This window comes from Perna viridis, chromosome 6 (genome assembly GCF_037379345.1).
Source record: "Perna viridis isolate PV_CMFRI_1.1 ecotype Kerala chromosome 6, ASM3737934v1, whole genome shotgun sequence".
In the NCBI taxonomy this organism is placed as follows: Eukaryota; Metazoa; Mollusca; class Bivalvia; order Mytilida; family Mytilidae; genus Perna; species Perna viridis.
The window spans coordinates 46385404-46406391 of NC_142450.1; the positions used below are offsets into that span (position 1 = coordinate 46385404).

General features: G+C 33.6%; 1 pseudogene; it reads left to right on the forward strand.

Moving 5' to 3' along the window:
• The first annotated feature begins 2694 nt into the window (after window positions 1-2694).
• Window positions 2695-13786, forward strand: LOC148615280 (uncharacterized; annotated as a pseudogene).
• The last annotated feature ends 7202 nt before the right edge of the window (window positions 13787-20988 follow it).

A 20988-nucleotide genomic window follows, 5' to 3' on the forward strand; every position in this document is an offset into this window, starting at 1 on the left:
AAAATCTACCAGTTAATATCTTACTACTAATTCTTGCAGTGTCTGTTGAGTGGGTCTGAAATACACTATTTCCTTCTAGGATTTCATCTTTTCTAACCTCCTGCTGTTCGGCTTCAAAATGTCTACGACCAAGAACAGCAGATGCACTCTTTGCTCGTTCTTTTAACTTTTCCTGAAGACTTTTATTCACAGGACTATACGGTATTTGTTCCCTTTGTGGTGACATGGTAATTCCAATCGGTGAAAACCACGAATTCACGGAGACGCCATTGAAAACCTTTCTGAACTTTCCATCAGAATCAAGCACTGGATGAGAAACTCTTAACTTGCAGTAGACATAGTCTATACAGTCTTTTAGAGTATTCGAAGTCTTCTCATCTATCAGCATAATGTGAAGTGAAGAAAACGATTATCTAGAACCAATGGTTTACGGACGGTAATGTGAAGCTTGCATGAATTCAGACTATTAACATGGGCAAATAACACTTACGCTTCTGATTTTATCATCTTAAATACACTTTAAATACGAGTTGATGTAATGGTTAGCAACATGTAAACCAAAACATCACCAAGGAAATCGGCATAGCATTAAAAACTCTCGACAAGAAAATTAAAGAATTAATTGCTAACAATTACACCATGCATACTGAAAACCGTTCTCATTCATGGACCCACTAATAAGATGTTCAATACCTAATAACTTTATCAAGCATATACTAAAATAAAATCTCATTGAAATAAATGCCTAGAAATGATAAAACATTTCACTACAAGATTAGCTATCTAAAACATTCATCAATTTTCTATTTATTTTCTTTCATGGAAAACAAATTCAACACGAAGTCGCAGTTACAGTCCTGAAAAGAAACAGGAAGTGGTTAATTAAAGAACTTGATGTTCGTAACTTTATTACTTTTTATCACGTGATAACTGATAGCAAATTGTGAAAGGCAGCAAGTGGAGTGAATCAAGCCTGAAATAATTCCATAGGAGTATTACATAAAACATAACTGGAAGTGACATGGAAATTAACTTCAGTGTTTTGGACCATAAAAGAAGGAAAGCGATTCTAGAACACATTACTGCGGTATATCCTTGACAATCCAAACTCATAAGTATTCTTGAGTTTAAGGTAATAAAATCGAAATTCAACAGGTTCTTTTTTAGCTTATCTCCATTAATTTTGGTTGAGCCTAGTAGGTATATTCACAGTTTCAGTTAGAGTTATCTCACTCTGTAATGTGACGACTCTATTCGCTCCACTGCTCCATCGGACCAAATTGATACAGGGAAGGTAATGTAAAGCGATACGAGTTCGAGTCCCGCGGAGGGAACGACAAAAAATTTGCGTCACAAATTTGACAGTTCTAACATCGTTGGGAATTTTTCAGACCCTTCTATAGAGTATGTAAGTCTCGTCATGTGACACCGTGATTTCACGAGATTGGTACCTAGTCTACCATTCAAAAACATATAGCTTTGTCATTTAGAGAGCGTTGAATTCAGTGTTAAGGGCAAAAATCTGTCTGTGTAAAAAATACTGGTAAAAATGACAAATAAATATTTCTACATGATATGTGTAGTAAGAAAAAAACATATAACCTAAAAGATTTTGCATAGTTATACAGTGTTTCGAGTACCCGGAAGTAAACAATAAAATACAGATCGGTCTTCGGTTTTCAATACGTTCTACATCGGAAATTCCGGTAAAGAAAATGGAACTAGAACGACTTCACTCAATTACACATAGTGACGAAACAGTTTTTTTTTCAACTGCGGAAAAATAGGAGACACAGAGTAATACAAAATACAATTAAATGACATATGTATCAAAAACATTTTCCGTTTTCCTGCTGAAATCGTTTGAAATCGTTTTTGTTTTCATGCATAAAACTCTCATTTTTCATGACTGTGTTAAAATTCTGACCTTGAACTTCATGAAAATAAATACCTTTAAATCGAAGGTGGACAATCAATTGATTTGTTTTTCTCCAAAGATGAAAATATCAAATATTTGTTATTTAAAATATCATTATATGAAAATCCAGTCCGAATTTATACATTTTAGACAAGATCAACAGATTTTTCATGTCAGAAGTGAAAGCTTGGGCTTGTGTCATTGCGAGTATTGGTTTGGAATCGTATGGGAGAGTATCGATCACAGAGTTATGTCATCCGAAGTAGCACCAGACAGACCCTACTAGAACAGGTGATATAGAGAAAATCTAATCCACCCATTTATGTTCTAATGTAATGCATGTTTAACTCATTATGAAATTGATTTTAGAGAAAGATTTTTTTCTGTATCAAAAGTGAAGATACATATCCATGTATGTACAAAGTTTCTTAAGAAATCAATCAAATTATGCGCAGATTTAAAAAAATCCCTTTATTTTAAAGTAGTGTTTCCTTTGTAATTTTAACTTATTTCATTCTTATCATTGCAGAAAATTATACCAAACAAACATTCATTGTTTTGAAAACATGAGTTACATGTTGTGATCTGTAATTGATAAAATAAGGTATGTGCCACCCACTGCCTGGGTTTCTATGGACGTTCTCATAATGTAAAGGATAAAATAAGGTATGTGCCACCCACTGCCTTGGTTTCTATGGACGTTCTCATAATGTAATGGATAAAATAAGGTATGTGCCACCCACTGCCTGGGTTTCTATGGACGTTCTCATAATGTAATGGATAAAATAAGGTATGTGCCACCCACTGCCTTGGTTTCTAAGGACGTTCTCATATGTTTCAATACTATCAATACACATCTTCATACTTGAAACAAAAAAAATAGTTTAATTGGTTTTATTTGCAGTAAAATAAAAATAAAATTCCACTATCGCAGAATGTTTAACACTCAGCATTAGTTGAAAGGGAAGTCACCCGATTTAAGAGCATATCGCATTCGTACCATTTCGGATGTTGAAAGTAAGTCAAAATCAGTGACAGAGAATATTTGACCATTAGCGACTTTGAAGAATTCAGTCTTTGATTTTCTACTTGTTCTTCATATATTTTTATAACAGGTGTTCGTGTTCTATGCGTTGGTCTCTTTCAATTTATATATATATATATATATTTTGTTGTTGTTACTTTTACAAGTGCATGTGGACACAGACTGGTATGGCCCGAAGAGCAAATTTTAATATACATACGTTTTGTCTTGAATGTGTTTGCATTGGCTAGAAAAATCCGCCATTTATTGATATCAGTAATTGATTACATGAAGTTGAACTTTGATTGCATCTACATAGGATGAGAATTTCGCCAGAATCAATATAGCCCTTTTTGGTCCTGATTTGTCCAAATAGTGTCCAAAGCAATTTGAAATAGGACTAGATAAACATTGGGAACATACGATTTCAAGGCTGATATAAACATCAACTGCAAACGCGGAAGTGACAGAACGTGTAATCGAATGGGCAATCGATTAGAGTTGGATATAGTGACATAGATATCCAAAATAGTTCCTAAAGTATCCTAGAAAGTAGTAAACCCATACATAATACTTGTAGTAAATACTGTAGCTTATGATAGATATCCCTTTTAGTTGATGATATGATTCCTATGATAGGGAAATATAAGTATGGATATTACAAAATGTCCAATGTATCAGGGTAGGCCTCTGTGAATTAAAAAAAGTTCCACTGCAAGAAATAAAATATTTGCCAGATTTCTAACATTACCAGTTGAGCAATTCAGGCTGTTCAGAGTTCCTTTTTGTAGATACATAACGGAAAATTATAAATGTACTCTTCAAATGCAGGTATTACGACTCGCGAATATGCATCACTCAATTGCTTCTAATAAATTATACTTATGTAGTAACATGTAGCAGCCATACAATGGATAATTTTCGGCATTTTATGAATGCTTGACTGCTTAATTGACCAAAAATATAAATGGTCGATTTTTGTTTGTTTTTGTTTTTGTTTTTGTTTGTTTTGTTTTGTTTTTTTTTTTTTTGGGGGGGGGGGGGCGTGACCTATTATAACTCGACAATCATTAGAAATACATGTATCTGAAATCTGATTTAAAAATGCAGGCAGGTATTTTTATAACGAATCCAATAAAAAAGAATCAGGCCAAAGATTTTTTTAAAAAGTCGTTTTTTGAGGTGTGTGGCCATATTACTCGAAAATATGCTGATACAATTATTAACCAGAATTAAATCACGAACACAATAAAAAGGAAATAATCAAAATCGGACGAAAAACGATCATTCTACATGGGTTTGAATATAACACGTATTTTTTATCCTTGTTGGCCCTTATTTTAAAATGGTAGGGGCCATAAACTCCATATTAAATAGGAGCCTTCTTTTAGTGTTAATAAAATCGTGTCAAAATTTCATAATAATTGGTTAACCATAACTTAAGTCATCGCACGAAAACCAAGTATACATGGACCAAGACGACAAGGACGCCACTGTCAGCACCATACCAATATACGATCGCATTTTTTGCGGTGACACTATTATATTAAATATATATACATATATAAGCAGATTCGAGGTTTAGACTGCTCCATTTTCAATTTTTTCACATTAGTCATACTTAAACAGTTCGCTGGCAAAAGAGAATTAAACTGCATAATGGAAAATATTTTGAAAGCCAAGGGCGTCAAGAAACCCCATCAGTCCCTCATGTATTACAAATACCATATATGAGTGCAAACCGAGTCTAACATTATTGAATATAAATGGTAGCACGGCAATTAAACCAAGTATAGGAAAAGTCAGCTGATGTTCAGCGTCAGTCATATCGTGCAATTGATTGTATAACCTGTGTTACTTAAGAGTTATAGTGATTTTAGTGATTTATATCTGCAAAGACAGTCAAATTATCTGCCAGATGCAACGATGTCCTAGTTTAATAATGCACGATATGAAGGGTTAACGAAGGAAAGTGCTATCTTTTTTTCAACTTTTCTGTTATAGTGTTATTTTTTTAATAAGAAAAATGTGGACAACTCGTATAAAAATGACTACACATATCTTGTTTGTCAGTTTTGCTCCAATATGTCAGGTATGAGTTATTATGGTTAAAAATGTGGTTACCTTAAATGAATGAGTATGTTTTTGATATAAAACTAAATTGCAATATTTGACATAATTTATGTTTATTTTCAATCGTTTTTTTAAGTCTTATTTATCATTAATGAAATCAGTGTATTTCAAATAATGTATGGTAAGAGTGCCTTTAAACTCAATTCAAGTTTAAAAACGTACAATAAAGAAAATTACTGACAATATCAATATTTTTTTGTTTGCCTGCATTTCAACATTCTAATTGCCTTAGATTTAGCATTTTTTATTGCCAAATATTTCAGCAAATGTATTGGACATAAGTTATTACAACTTACAAATGTTCTTTGATAATTAAAGTTTACATACATCAACAACAAAAACATCTACATCAAATATCAATTCATACGAGAAGAACATAAATAACAATTTGATTTATAGTACGTGTAATACACTGTCTATATGGGCTATATGAACATACTGAACGTTGGAATTTTAAGAAAGAAATCAAATATAATTAAACACATGATAGAAAAGGGAGAGAAAAAAGGGGGAAATAGTGTAAGAAGGATATTTAAACGGTTCGTTTGTTGAAGTACCACTGTTTTCACATCTTGACAATTAAATACAGAAGTATCCCCAAATAAAACTGCTTCGATATTCTATATAGGGGCTACAAGCCTGCGTCCACTATAGCTGCTATGGTAATATTCAGATCATTTAAAAAAATAAGAGTAATTTTCAGCCTGTCTGGCCTCGCTTTAACTACACACTCAAAAAAAAAAAAAATAATAATAAAGAACAAGTTTTTATTTATCTACCCACAATTCAACCAGATCATTAACGAAGATCTGCATTTAAGAACGTAATCGACGACGAAGTCTTGTGTGAATTATGTTCAAAAAGCGATTTCCAACATGATAATAAGTCGGTAGTTTTGGGTATAAATCAGCAATATTTAAAAGATGCTGAGGATGGTAATATTTAAATCATAAGCATTCCATTGTCTTATGAAAGAGTTCGAATAAGACTGAGGTCGTGTTAATGGAGCCCTATAATCACCAAAGTTACTACGTATCTATAATTCTATATAATTGGTATCAAATATTTAGAATTTAGGAACATAGGTCCCTACGGGTTTTTATCAAATCAGTAGTCAGACATGTGTTTGGTTTTGAGTGCTTCTTGTATATAATACACTTTCTCAAGTATTGATTCAAAAACTACTGTTGAAAAGTTACTCCTTGATCACGTGTACAGCATACCAAAATTGTCAATATTTATATGATTGGTATTTTTAAATTGGGTAATTTTTTTTTGTTTTTTTTGTTCTTACATATACATACAAACTAAACCTTCCACGTCCATCTTAATGAAAGAGAAATGTTTTAAAAAGTGTAGCACGAACATCACAGTGAAAATAAATGGTTTTCTGCCATTGAATGCGGATGTTTTTATATCGGCACTCGCTTTTAAAAAGCAGTTTCTGTTGACAATTCTATGTGCAAAATTCTTTTAAGTTATTGTATGAAACAATAAACAAAAGTTCAACACTTCTAATTAGAAAATAAATACTGGTTTTGGCTGAAAGAATCGGCAGCTCAAACACCTGCTATATAGTGTCCATGTCAATTAACCGAGACAAGACAAAACTGTGTGTAGATCGTTCGTCATGCAACTTAAGAATCAATTTTGCACTAAAAACTATTTTCAACATTAATGCATTTCAAGCAGTATATGATGATTTATTTATATGAATTGTTTTATGATTAATGTTGTTACACACCAAATAGAAGTAATGTGAATATTGAAGTCGCCTTTCATCTACCAAGGTTAACATTTCTGAAAGTTTTGGAAATTTGATTTTTCTTACACTCTGCGGATACATGTACACATTCAACCTTCATCATGAGGGACTGACATACACATTTTATTTTTCCTATCATTTCTGTCCCGACATTGGTGTTCAGCGATTGACCAATTAAATGCCATGTTATAAATTACCCACTTTCGAGTCGCAGCTTCTGATTTCAAGTATGTAATTTAATTTATTCATGATGGTGTGTATATCATATGAAAACTAATGAATCCCTGGAAGCGAAGCAGTTATCACTGTCTTCCGATTTAAGACTTAATATAAAAAAACCTCGCATACTTGCATGCAAAATGACCAAAACCAAGGCTATATTAATTATGTCGCTTTAAGTCATTTGCGACCTAATTGACTTTAAGTGTGTCCAATTGTTTTACTGAAACCGTATTTGGTTAAGAACTTGGTAAAAATAAAACTAGCGCAAGAGTAGAAATAGAATGGTAAATATTTAATTAATTAACGCAGCATTGTTGAAGAACTGAAAAGCTCCGAATTAGTGGTTCACGATCCTTAACATATTTTCATTCTTGATTAAGCTGTAGGACTTGACTTGCATTACCGATCTGCTCACGCTTGACAGTGTGACGCGGGTGTTAATACTGTAGTTAGGTCACGTGACTCTAAGGCTCTGCATAACCTTTGTGTAGCTGAAATCGTATGTAAGTTTATTTTATATATTAATATTTCGTTTTGAGTATTACCTATGGATTATTTTCTAGTCAATTTGTATTTATATTAAGTTTGTATGCATACTTATAAAGAAAACAGAATTAAGAATAGCCGTTCCTGTTCACAATACTGTATATATAGAAAATGTCATACAATTAACTTTATTGTAACGAACTTTAAATGATCTGGAATGTGTTTTAAATTGCCCGACCTTACCCATCCCCCTTTTTCCAGTGGCAATCAAAAATTGTCGACCCTATTATCCTTGTGACCCATCCTTTTTTTTCATTTCATGTTCATTTTATCATCCATTTCATGTTCATTGTCTGAATATAGCTGAAATATTGCTGCTCGGACGTTAAACCCCAACAAACAAACAAACAAACATAAATCATATTTTGTACTAGATAAGTGATGGTAATCGATCAAATGTTTACTCTAAAGCAATGCTTTAAAAGGACCGATATTATATTATACACATATATGTATTAGTTATATCTCATTTATGAAAGCTAGAGATGGTATAGATTTAATTCTTTCTTGGAGTAACATAAATACTGGAGAATAAAATTCCAAGTAGAATTTTATATTACACGATTTTACGAATGCAATATATATTTTACGAGGGATAATATTCCCCAGTATTTACACAAAACCCTTCTACTATAAAAATCCTTGATTTGCACCAGTGAATAGGGAAATGTACGCTGACTACGCATTGCTTTCTGTTGGGGAAATTATATTGCTGTACAATAAGAAGCATTATGTGTACATGTACAAAATTACTGCCTTTAGGGAAAATTTCCTTCGTATTAAATCATAAAGATAGGATCGATGTCTTTGTGCAACTAGTGTAAACAAAAGTTACCCGATAAAAACAATTGTATTGATAGAGTTGATAAAGTAGAATGGAGAAATCAGGCAAAATATCTCCATCCTTGGAAAGAAAAGTTACAGAACAATTCTACAACAACTTGTGGTAAGCATTATACAAACTGCACCTTACGTATATCTTTTTGTCGATTGATGAGTTTTAGGTACTAGTTCAAAAATCGGATTTCTACGCCCGAATTGGGTAGAAAATAGATAAATTTAGAAAAGAAGAGCAATTTTTAAAGTCTTAATTCTTATATGATTTGGTTATTAGGGAAACGTTCATATTCCTGTAGTGTTTCTTGAAGTTTTGTTTTTATCTGAAACGGCGATGACACTACTTCTTTCATTGTATATGACGGCGATATCCATGCATTAGGTAAAACATCTTAACACCTCTAGATATCTGATATTAAATCAGTCTAGAAACTACTAAGGTTAAAAATGAAAAGCGATGGTATATTACAAATTGTAGCTAGCTTGTAACTCCACAAATTCAAATAAATGTATTACAGCAACAACCGATTTTGATGCAAATAAGAGAAGATGGTTGGTCGTCGGAATATGTCTACATTCAGAAATATGCCCTGTTATTAGAAGATTATGAAACCTTTCCTGGAACAACTCTACTCATCCATGAAAGTAAACAACAACATTCACAACCAGACACATCCAAACCAACTACAGAGATTTGGAATAAATAATATATACCTTAATTACGAAGGAATAAACAACAACAAACAACAGTACGGCAGGGATTATAGAAAATATGACTATAACGTTCTCAATGAGGTTGATTTGTCCAAGATATTTCTACATGATACCCACATTACCAAATACACAAAATTTGTTGAAGCATGTGATGCCTCAGCTTTACTTGGTATTCTTACCAACATAGATTGCTTCCCACAGGCTGTTAAGTCCCGTGCTGAAGTGGTAGGTACTAGCATTTAAGGTAGAACAAACCTATGGATATATTTTTCTGTCATCTTGCAAAATCATACGGAAGTATATATTTTCATTCAGCAAATAATGGTTGAAATCATGTAAAAATGTCTTTAAAATATTTGAAAAGAATTTCTATATAAAACTATTTAAAAAGAATTTCTAAATATGTTGTTGAATTAACAACATTACTTATAAACGCTTCTTATAAGGGGAAATAATTGGCGGGAAAAGTAACAGGAATTTTAAAAATATATTACAAGAAAAAAGTTCGGTGACCCCTATTTCCTTGAAAGTTTTCTGTATACAATTTTTTAAGAAATTTTATATATCAGTTCAAATTGTGAAAAATACCTACAGATTCTATTTAATATGTAAAACAACTTAGGCTCAAATATCTTTTGTGAAACACAACAAATGCCTCCATCATATAACTTAAGTACGATATAGTAAATGCTTTCAGAGATCACTAAAATGTCTTAAACAAGTGTCAACACACCTTTAAGTATGCTCTGAAATGCTTTGACAACGAAAGTGTTGACATCCACGGTAACAGAACGATAAAACTTCAAAATAAAACTAAAAAGACAAATAGCGACACAAAAATACATTAATGACCAACATATATATATAGAAAGGTCTGAAAAATTCCCAACGATGTTAGAACTGTCAAATTTGCGATGCAAATTTTTGGTCGTTCCCTCCGCAGGACTCGAACTCGTACCGCTGTGACATCTATGGCAACACCGCCTGCACAAAGTCCAGCGCCTTAGACCACTCGGCCAGCTAGGCTATTAAAATATAGCTTTCGCTGGCCGGGTCATTCCTCCTCGTAGGATTAATCTAGGGCTAATCCGATGGAGCAGTGTAGTGAATAGAGTCGTCACATTCTGAGACGTTTGTATAATATTGATTTGTTGTGACATCATTAATTTGATCCTCTATCCTACATAATAACATCTTAATGAACTGTCCCGTACTACCATACATCGTGTACTAAGTTACAGCCCTAGATTAATAGCCTAGCTGGCCGAGTGGTCTAGGGCGCTGGACTTTGTGCAGGCGGTGTTGCCATAGATGTCACAGCGGTACGAGTTCGAGTCCCGTGGAGGGAACGACCAAAAATTTACCCTACCGGTGCACCTGGTCCATGCTCCCAGTTTTTAGTGGAGTCCGAGTTGCTCATTTACTTTTGTTACATTGTATGTATGATTTTAGTAATCAAGGAAACCAAGGTTATAGCGATAATCAAAATAATGTAATCCAGGGACAAAGACCCGACATGGAAAACAGACATACACAACAAAGAACATAAAGTAACCAAAATTATACATACAAAGTAACAAAAGCAAATGAGCAACTCGGACTCCACTAAAAACTGAAGAAAAACTTAATGATTCATATTGAAAACAAATACTCAATTAAAACAACGTATTCTTATAATTACCAGAAAAGCTGGAAACCAGTTTAAAAGATACTATACCTGGGAATATCAGAGGTAATCTATATTTTAAAGCTTTATTTGCGAATTGCTCAGAGTTATATTTATCTAAGTCATGAAATTATGCTCAGTGATCTTCGCTAATTTTTTCTAATTTGTAATTTGCAATTTTGTTTAAAAGTCGGAACATATATGATTGGAGTATCACTTCTTAGCAGTTTTCTGCAGAGCAAGCAGTGTTACATGAGTCAATTTGCTGTGACAAAAACTACTGAAAGTGTATTGATATTTTTTTATTGTTAAAAAAACGACTCAGGGCCACGAAAAATTTATATCGGCAGTGAGCGTCATAATGACACATGTATCCAAGGAAGCTTAATTAAAATAAAGTTAACATTTATATATTGAACAGACCAAATAAGAGAGAAATAGAAAAATGGAAGGAAGCAGATAAAAAATGTGTCCAAACAAGGGCAGCACTTCATGTCCTTAAGTGTGTCCGTGAAAACACCTGTGTAACGGTGTCAGGGCCAGCTGGATCCGGGAAAACATTTACGACAAAACACACTGCATTTGTTCTCCAGGCAGAAGGCACTTCTGTAGTCCCTGTTTATATACTGTCACAAATTCAATCATTTTACCAGCCAGCCGAACGTACAGTTTTTATTGTAGATGACATTTGCGGTAATTTTACAGCCAATCAGCAACAAATAGAGTCCTGGAAACAAATGCTTCCCGTCATCAAGGCCATTCAGACTAAAGGGATCTCTAGAATTATCGTATCATGTAGTCTACAAATATTTAGAGATGAAAAATTTCAGATGTTAAGGCCTTTTGTAGCATGTGAATGTAATCTGGCAGATAGTGAAATGCGTCTTACATCCATAGAACGACGGGCCATTGCTAAGCAGTACAACTGTAAAAATGCTTTGCCTTTTATAGCAGAAACAGCCTCGTGTGAATTCTTTCCTCTGATATGTTCTCTGTTTCACGAGAAAAATCTAGACGAATTAAAAAGCGTCGTTAATAATCCATTTTCATTTTTCCAGGATGAAATTGATACTTTATACAGTTGTGGTGATGATGGTCGTTACAAAGTGTGTTTGGCGCTCTGTGTCTTGTTTAACAACAATATAGAGAAAGCGTGGTTCGAGCAGAAAACACTACAAGCACAACGTGCCTTGATGCAAGATTTGTCAGAGGCATGTGGACTTGATAGAAATTTATCAAAAATTAATCTCCTTAAAACAAAAGAGTCCTTATTAGGAACATTCTTTGTGGAAAGCATCGGCGGTTACAGAACTCTCCACGACAAACTGTTTGATGTATTAGCATTTTATTTTGGATTGAAAATTCCGAGATGCATAATCGGTCATGGTTCTATTGATATAATACACGAGAGATTTGTGTGTCTTTCTTTACAGGAAACGACATCAAGCGTTGAATTTGACATTCCTATTCCTGAGAATTGTATTGAGGAATATTTTCAGAGAATTGTGTCTGACTGGTCAAATTGAATCATTACCCCTATATTCCGTAATCGAAACTTTCAGGACGCCTCATTTAGACAATCAGTTCTGTGTTTTCTAGGCCAGTTAAACCTTGATAAACAAGAACAACTAGTTAAAGTCATAGACGTCTCTGTTGAAAAGGTGAATGTTGGTGATGGTAAAACCTCTCTTATTGCAGCATGTATTAATGGCAATGGTAACATCGTATCAACACTGTTAGAAAGTAATGCAAACATTAATTTAACAACAGATTTTGGTCTTTCACCGTTATATATAGCATCTCAGTTTGGCTATACAACTGTTGCTTCAATGCTTTTAGAAAGAAAAGCAAACCTTAACCAAAGTATCCACAACGGAATGTCACCTTTAGCAGTAGCTTGCCAGAACGGACATTTTGAAATCGTTTGTAAATTGGTTGCAGAAAATGCAAATGTTAATAATTGTACACAACACGGTGTTTCGCCGCTCCATCTCGCTTGCAAAGAGTCCCATGTCAATATAGTTAAATCGTTACTAGATAAAAATGCTGACGTAAATTTAGCTGACAAACACGGCTTAACACCTTTGCTTTTAGCATGTGGGACTGGAAATTTGAGTATTATTCAAGCACTATTTGAAAGTAATGCTGGCGTTGATATCTGTAACTTTGAGCACGGATCTCCACTCATAATTGCTTGTAAGTTGTCAAATGAGAGACTTTTTAATTTTCTTCTTGACAAAAATGCAAATGTTAACCAGCGAACAAGTAGAGGCGAAACACCTCTCATTTTAGCATGTGGAAATAGAAATGTTGTCATGGTGTGTACGCTATTAAGTAGAGTGGCTGATATAAATACTTGCAACAACAGAAATGAATCTTCTTTGTAAATTGCATGCTTTAACGGTGACAAAAAAATTGTCCAAAAACTTATTGACAATAATTCTGATGTGAATATTTGTAACAACGAAGGGCTATCGCCGTTATTTCTATCTTGCCATCTTGGTTTTACAAATATAGCATCACTTTTGCTGGAAGAAAATGCACATATCAACAAAACTGACAGAAACGGTGCTACGCCATTAGTAGCTGCACTTAGGGCATATTGACATTGTTAAAATATTGCTTGAATCCAACGCAGACACTGAAGTTAAGATGTATGACGGTGACAATGCATTATTATCAGCGGTTCGGACGAATAATGTAGGTATAGTTAGATTGCTTCTTAATCATGGCACAGATTGCAATACACAAATATATTCTAAAGACTACATATCATCCTTTGTTTTATACGATCCACACCTCACCTTAGAAGAGGAAAAACGTGTTTGGTACAATGACATATTGAGAAAATCGTTACCTTCAGTCAAAGCGACAATTGAGTTAAAGTCTAAAGACTTCGTTTTTGTGGTTATGTGCAGGAAGTTCAGCATTGCATTTTGCTTCCTTCATGGGGTTCTGTGAATTGACTAACGTTCTTCTTGAATATAAAGCTAATATAAATATAACTAAATATGACGGTACGACACCGCTATTCTATGCATCCCAATGCGGGCACACAGAAGTGGCTCAATTATTGTTAGATAATGGAGCTAGTCCAGAACTTTATAGAAGTGACGGGAAACGTCCATTAGACATTGCTACTCGGAATGGATATTTTGATATTGTATTTATGATAATGAAGCACGAGTGCATGTTTAGCGATATTAAGATTCTAATGGAGAATGTCAATAATAGCGTCTAGGTGATTTTTGGTAGATTAAAGACATGAAACACGAATGTACTTTTATTATGACTATTTTCGTAATTTTCTTTAGTTGTACAATAACCTCAAACAAACATTTGCTTTGTTAATTTATTATCACTTTTGATCACACAATATAACTGTATTAGAAAATAAAACAAAATAAGTATTTAAATTTTAGAAATATTCATTTACGACCAAAAAACCTTATTGGAAAAGTTATTTTAATTTGTTAGAAAACAATAAAGTCAAAATGTAGTTTTCTCCAACAGATTTTTTTTCCACATCCTGTTCAAATTTTGCTAGCCACAATATCACGATCAAACGTGATTTGCCCTTAAAATGAGCTATCACACCGATATTTTCATTGAGTTATAAAAGTTTAGTGCGCACATTACCTAGGACTACAGCTGTTTCGATATCACTGTCTCTGACACTATCTTTTTGAAAGACAAAAGCAGATATGAAACAAATTAATTTTTATCTAGAATTTCATGATGACGTCTGTAAAACTATTTTTGGTAGTGATGATTTTAATCTAATAGCACCATAATCCTGTTCAGAAGCCTAATAATAAAAAATCTAGCACGATATAAGAAGTCCGCGTAGTTTCGGCAAGCTCTGGCATTGAGTTGTGAGTTGTAATATGAAAACTCAATACATAGGTGCTGAAAGGTTATTGGCATAGATATCAGGGAAGTTGACGATACGTCATCGCGTTGGTTGTGTAGTTTAATCATGATATTTTCCTTTCCATCGATCCCTAAGAGTAGGTCAAGATATAAGGCTGGTATCATAGCGTCTTCTTTGGATATTAAAAGTATTGTTGAAAGGTAAAACATAATCTATATAGAATATAAACTAAAATCAGAAGAACTGGCTGAACGAAGATCTCATTTTTTGTATACGTTCAGCTAAGAAGTCAGCTTCATAAGGCAGATAATAGAGGAGCAAAAATTGTTCCCATTGGAATGCCAACCATTTACTACACTGGAAAAATATGTTATACATAAAAATGCTAGTATTTTGACAACATCGTCCTCGGTATACTAATATTTAGAAGATGATCTGGAATTGTATTTTTTTGTATTAACTATAAAGAATCTCTGCCAAGTGCTACGCATTTGCAACTAGGTGTTTCAAACAACGATGTATAATGCTTTTGAGTTGGGATTTCAAATGAGAATAGGAAAGAGAAGTATAAAGACTTGAACTATTTCTATTTATTTCATTGAAAGAAAATCGTACGCAGAAGTTAGTATCAATGATTAAAAGAAGATTAATGTCACTAAATGATATGTTTTTTTTCCATCGTGTGTTTTTACTCCTGGCGTTATATGTTTATACACTTAGCAGTCAAGTAGAGAAAAATGTAAAAAAATTCAAAGTAAAAAACCTTTTCTGAATTGCTTGAGAGAATATGAATTATCTCTCTTTTACTACCGTACTCACCAAAAATATGGTCGTCACAACCAATTCTAATATGAAAACTGATTTGTCCAACGTGTCACAGTTTTCCTTTCCTCTTTCGTCTACCCCGGACTTAACTTTTTATGAGCAACTCGACGTGTGCTTCTAGGACGTTTACCCTACCGGTGCACCTGGTCCCAGTTTTTAATAGAGTCCGAGATGCTCATTTGCTTTTGTTGATTTGTGTGTATAATTTTAGTTACTTTGTGTTCTTTGATTACTTCTTAACAAGCTTTCAGGTTTTAAGGCCTCAACTGTGGTCGATTTTTGATTGCTATATGAGCAGCACTCGACTTATTGGGCGTGGCTTGTGTGTGTTTACTTTGTATGTATGATTTTAGTTACTTTATGTTCTTTGTTGTGTATGTCGGATTTCCATGTCTGGTCTTTGTCCCTGGATTATATTCTTTTGATTACCACTATAACCTTGGTCCCCTTGATTACTCTTTTAAATAACTGACAGCCTTAATCATGTAAACAAACACATCTAATATTCCGATGTGTATCAGCTGTTTTCATCCATTTCAGTAGGCGAATGAACATCAAATTCATATTTAATAAAATATTAAACGTTAAAATTACTTACACACATACTCGGTAGCATTCACCACGTGCCACGTGCGCCATCATGTATGAAACCAAACAATAGCAATCGTCAATGAATGAAAGATTGTATCTGTCCATGTGTAAACACTGTGACCTTATAATGCAAACGACTATTGCCATATCTAACATCGTTCTACTTAATTTGCCTCTTCCTTCATTATGAAAAATACAAAGCATAGGTTCACTAGCGACCATTTCAACTGACATAGCTAGCGTAAAGTGTACAGCTAAATATGGGCAATTGGCGGGTCTAAGGTAATCATAATAGGTAATGAAAATGTAAAAAAGTACCGTTTTTGTCCTATTAGAATCGAAGTAAATTACGCAAAATCCATTTTAGCTATCCCCCGCTTCCATTACGGTTCATTATATCCGGTATATTTCAACCTAACTGGGCAGCATGAAATTGCCACCGGTCAAAAGCTGTAAAATCCGTAGTCAAAACAGTACAAACAATTTGAACAATAAATGAGTGAAAATGAAAGGAACTAAATACAATTAAAATTAAGTAAATGCAATCGTGAGTTTCAAAATTAATCTTGCACTTGGTGGGGAAGATGAAAATATTAAGATACAAGTATAAACTACAGAAATTCAATTTGTTGTCATTATGAGAATCCATCATCTATTATCTGTTTTTCAGGAACAGAATATTTCTCAATAAGATATTGCTATTAAACTTTTTTAGGCAGCGTATACGACGTATTTTCCTATAACTATGGTCCGAAAACCTATCTCCCATTGATGGCACATTCAGAATCAGAAAAGTCGCTACTAGCTCTGACATACCTTAACAACTGGGAAATATATACACACCATATGCAGGGGAAGCTGCTACACCAAAGGAGATGCTGTCGAAAATATTAAAAACGCACTCAGATATCTTTTCCTGTGTATTTAGGAAGTGATACTACTCATAACATGGTTGTATTCAGTTGACGAACTCGTGTTAACTAGCATATAACCGCTTACATTATTTCGCTACCCCGCTGTAAGAAGAGTCTTCCTTGGGTAATTTCTGAGTGGGTCAAACCAATCGCATGTCTTTTCCGTAACGACTCTACTCTTCGGTACCTACTTGGGGAGCAATCAGTCCTAAGTGGAAAGTTTAAATTAAAAAAAATTAAGAAAATGAATAGATAAAAGTTAAAAATATAAAATAATAAATAATTACAAGAAGAAAAAAGAAAACTGAAACAAAGAAAAACAACTTACAGCACTTCAGGAAAAAACATCCACATTTTCTAAGGTTATCAGGAGAGATAGGCAGTTCTCCTGCTTTCCGTTGAAGGTCAAGTTTGATGTAGAGAAGACATCTATACATCATGAGCTCACTGATCATACTCGTAAAAAACGCTATGACGGTCAGTCAGATAAAGTAATACTTCTGAAATGTTGGCTTTTAAATTTTGGCAACAAATCCTAGTCACAGTATTCCCGGTGAATGTAGTAATTTTTGGACGCGTAAAATGTCTGTTAGCCTCTATTCCTATGATCGTTAACTTGACTAACAAGTCTCAAGATTATAGATGCTTCTCACATTTTCATATCATATATTCCTGGTTAGCCATAGGCCATGTGCGTTATTGCCATCACTTGGCGTCCGTCGTCGTCGGTAACAATTCTTCAAACATCTTTTCCTCTGAAACTACTGAATGGATTTGGATGAAAATTTATATGATTGCTTCTTAAAGTATAAAATTATAGTTTGGATATTTGATCTGTTACAAAATAGTACCACCGTTACTAAAAATATAACATAATTGTCAGACAGCAGTTTTTTTTTGCATACACATATCCTAAACCCTTAGGTTTAACCAAATTCTGACAAGGAATTAAAGTGTTCACAATTATGAGATCTATCTGTGATGTAATATTGGTGAAGATTTGTTGACATGTGTTCGAGTTATTACCCTTTTTATGTTTGTTTTTGCTGTTTTTTTATGCTATTACTTTCAAAAAATATTCTCCTCAGATTCTACCGTACACAATTTAAAGTTGGTATTACTGTTTTTAAGGGTATCCTGCAAAAATGAACATGGATTTTTGATTGATGAAAAAGTTTTGCCGCTGTTACTAAAAATTGAGCAAAGGGGTCGAAATAGAGTTTTTTTGCAAATGACTCAAAAATTGTTGAATTTAGTAAAATTCTGATGGAGGGTATTATTCACCATCGGAAGACGAACATTTGCCAGGATTTTCATAATGATTTGTTGCCTGTTGTAGGATTTATGGCCCCTGAACTGAAACAGATTTTTTGTCGTTTTAATGTATACAACTCTGTGAATTCAATTGCAACAATTTTTTTTAAAAGTTGGCATAATTTTATAAGGGTTTTCTTAACAAACTGATTATTTGAAATTTTTCGTCAGTCTAAAAACATGGCCGTCGTTACTAAAATAGAACATAGAGGTCAAAGTGCTTTTATGCTATTTTTTCCTCAGCTATAGAAGAAGAGTAGTGAAAATGAAAGCTACCCATAAGATAAACATGATATTCTGAGTTAACGGGCAGTATTGAAACTATTTTTAGGCGGCCATTTTTCAAAATGGCTGCCATTTTACGACCAATTATTGCCAGGTGCTCATATTCCATCTTAGGAAATTAGGTGTTTTAAATTGAATGGTGATGACGAAAGATCGTTCGGGGAGGCCCACTTATTTTAATACTTGCATTGATTTCAACGATATTTGGTTTATATAGTAAACATGGTCTCCTGATATGAATGGTGATGATGAAAATTTTGGATGGCTATGTTTTAACTTCATTTTATGTTCTTTTTCACAAATGTATACTGTGCAAATGCCCCCTCAGACCTGGTAGAATAACAGGGCATAGGGGGATCCCTGCCATTTTTTCCCAGAGGTTTTAAAAACACTTTGAAGGCATTTCCAACATTTTACAGTGATTTGGTACTCTTTTGATCTTCCAGCATTCATCAATATCTGCTCTTATCAGCAATATTTTGTCAAACATGGCAACAAAACATAATATCTTACCTAGTTAATAGGATATGGCTTCTCAGTTGAATGATTCGGGCTCTTCAAGTCCTCTTGTTTTTATGATTGAGGTCGTTATTAATGGATACAGGGAATTCATTCCTATCTTTAAGGTCATTGAATTGTTTAAAGGACGACTTAAATCTATGGAAAACATATCCCAATCCTAATAGTAAATTTGTCATACGCTGAGCTCTCTCTAAGAAAACTGCATAATGATCGCCACTTTTTGGGGAAAAACGTATGAGTTGACAGAATTCATATACTAGAGCCGCTGAAATGTTACATAAAGGAAGGGATAGTTGACCATACTGAAATCAAGTCGTCGTGTTTTCATAAGGTTTGGTTAAAGGCTTTTCTATTTTGTCGATTTCTATATGTAGGTCAAGGTAAAAGACAGACTACTACGTGTGTGTAGTGTCCTTCATTACAAGTTATTTTCAGGACATTATACGAAAATAGTCACCAAATATAGGATAAAATAACATCAATAAAACAAAAGTTGAAGTTAAAGCGTGGTACCTACTTACAAACATCTTGTTGGAGTTAAGTATTTGATTAAGTCTGCCTGTCTCGTATGATATAAAGAAAAATCAGAAAGTAGTGCTTTATGGGATGATTATTATTTATTATAAAACGAATCAACCAAAATGAAGTATCATGTATATCAATACGTTTAACATAGTACTGATTTCAATAAGGATTTTTTCTATAATAGACTGTTTTTTTTATAGTTTTTTGTTGTGTGTCATGACACGGTATCCATTACTGCAAATCCCTTGTTTTAATTTATACGACAAACGCGATGACTGTTCATTCCGTATTGTCAACTTAACTTTCATCTATGGCAACATCCCTTCAGCACTAGTATATGGAGTTTATACGTTATGCCAGAGCTTGTAACTACGCAGACTTTTTATACCGCGCTAGACTTTTTATAATTAGACTTCTGGAACAGGGTTATGTTCAATATCTCTATGTCATATATCAAATTAATATGAAAGTATATTGGTAAGCCTGCATTTAGTTTTTCATATGGAATATAAGTCGTGTTGCTTTTTAATTTAGTATTACGCAGAACTGAGAAGATCAAAACATATTGACGCTCCGTATGAAATGATTTTTGTTTGAATTAATTTTTTATGGATTGTTTGCTATGCATCATCTATTTTACTCTTTGAACAATCGTCTAATTTTCCTCATGCTGAGCCTCTGCCCATTCGTTCTATTCGGTCGGTTTGTTAAATGGATTTCAATAATTAAAGATTCATTCACTCCTGGCCACCTACTAAGCAGATTATCTCAGTCATTCCATACAACCCAGTTATATAAGAAATGAATATTTTATACTTACAAAGGATTAGAATTGTTCTCTTTCAGTCGGGTATAACAATACATATATTACAGTTTCTAAATACTGAACAATCCCTCTATCTATGGTCTCATTTTGAACTTTATATGAATTGTTCAATATCGTTGACATTATTATTCAGCGAACTAAAACCCTTGTGTCATTTCATTTTACCTAAACACGAACTATTCTTAGCTTGCATTATACCGCCACCCGTCTTTGTAAACTTTCAACGACCTTGTTATAGTGTTTGTATGTTATGTTCACCAGAAATATATAGCATGTAGCAACACCTATCTAGCCATGAGCGTGAGTGATGATATAATGTTAATTGTCTGCTTACAGCTGATAACATTTTTGCATTTCATGCCTTACTAAAGAATTAATTATTTCGTATCTTTGTGTTTGACCATTTGAAACATTGCAATCAGATGGGATTGACGCAGTAGTTCTTGCCATTAGAAAATAATATTCTCGTTATATTCTTTGTCAAGAG